Here is a 2,009-nt window from a genome sequence, read left to right on the forward strand (position 1 = left end):
GCAGGCAAGCGTTTATCTAGAGGAACAGAATGTTCTGCTATTTGGAATCTCGTAGGAGAATGCATCCTGTAAAAACACAGATACTTTTCCAAGATTTAACTGGATCAGTAAAAGCCAACCCACCGTGTTATGCAGCATTTCTAATATGTGGCCGATGTTCCTAAACTGAAATAAAACCCAGTGTAAAATAAAGGCAGATTTCCCTCCAAGAAAACAGATCGCACGTGTTGAATTGTAATAAACAACATACTGTCAAAACAGTGTTATTTAAAACAACTGACAACACTCCACATTCACTGCTGCTTTGACACACAAAGTACTGAATGGATTCTGAGAGTTATCAGTCTATCAGTCACCCTGGGAGATTTATTGCACTCAAGTCAAATAAAACTCACAGAACTGTTTAACTCTTGATCTTCTAGACCCTGCAGAAGGGAAAGGAGAGGGAAATTAGTCTGGGAAAAGAGGCAGACTCTCTGAAGCAGAACTTTAACTGGTGTTGACTGTCACAACTCCCTTGCACTCCACTCCTATATCCATAGAAATGGTCCATAGGGATGGTCCACAGCCATTTATCGTCCATTGAGATGGCACTGCCACGTGCATGTGCACAAAAAACCACGTCATAAACATATTCATAGACCCAAAACACAGACGTTTTGAGGCAGAGAGGTGGTAACACTCTCAAGATTTAGTGATTTTTAACTCCAGACATGGGATACCCGGTGCTGGAGAGACCTTCCTCTGGCAACCACAGCCCTGGCAGGTGCTCTAAACTGGGCATCCACATCGTTGGGTTTCACATTTCTCATGTTCCACTGGGAAAATGATGTTTGGTATCTCCAAGGGGACACTGGAACAGAGCCCCAGCAGCCTGGAATTTCCCCTTTTATTCAGAAACACAGTTGTGGGTCACAACAGTAAGACTGGATTTAAATCCAGACACAGATGAGGCCTCTGAGCCTCCAGTGACACTGGTTTAGACCATTGGAGTCAGCAAGTATGTCATGAGCTTCACTGGGCACAAGATCAGGCCATACCTCTCATACCTAAAACTGCTTTATTTCCTGGGAAATCCTATAGCCAGTGAAATCAGCGGGAGTTTCACCTAAAAACTTAACAACTCATTTTAGATCTTTTATTCCTCAACGATAATCTCAAAACAAAGCCAGCATTATCAGTGACCTGGTCCTGCGCAGGGGTAAGTGGAACTCTAAAATATTTCTTTTCCCCTTTTTTCCTCTCATTCTTTTTTTTAATTGCCAAGTAACAAAAGGGACTCTTGCTGTTTGGATCACTTTTCATGAAGTAAATGTACAGACCCAGTCTTAAGAAACGATTGTTCTCAAACTGCTTTCTGAACTAACAAATAGTAAAAAATAAAATAAAATAAAAAAGATTTGCCTGTCATGGGAGTTGGTCAATAAAATGCAACAGTGTTTATTACGACATTTAAAGTCTGTGATTAAGAACACCAAAAGGCCTAAACTAGAAAGAGTTTTAGCCTGTAATTTCCCTACAGTCCTGGCCTGTACTTCCTTATGAGTTAGCTCAGCAGGGCTTTTCTTCCATGTCCATCATCAGCTTGTAATTATTGCCATTCTCAAAGCTATGCCAGATGGGCTCTTTAGAAGCCGGCATGCAGCTTGTTTATGAGAGAGCGAGCTGTAATATTACTCTACACAGAGACCTATCTGGTCCCAGTCAAAGAGCCATCGTGTTCCCCCCCTCCCCATCCCTCCTGGCCCTCCCTGCTTCCCTGGACAAGCCTCTCAGTGCCAGCTTCCCCCTCGGAACGGGCAGGGCATGGGGGATATGCTGGAACCCACCGGCTGAACTCCATCTCTCCCCGTCCCTGCCTGACAAAGGTGTGTGGAAACGGCGCAGCCCAGGCCAGCCACCGACTTTGGAGACGCTTCCCTCTTTCTCCCACTTCCTTCCCGCTCTCCAAGCTCGTACTGAAGTTTGGGGACTGTGGATCTCCCATCCTGGGGCGAGGATAAACACTG

The sequence above is a fragment of the Empidonax traillii genome, unplaced genomic scaffold, assembly GCF_003031625.1.
Source record: "Empidonax traillii isolate 1590-97213 ecotype Southwest subspecies unplaced genomic scaffold, ASM303162v1 scaffold917:size418063, whole genome shotgun sequence".
Lineage (NCBI taxonomy): Eukaryota > Metazoa > Chordata > Aves > Passeriformes > Tyrannidae > Empidonax > Empidonax traillii.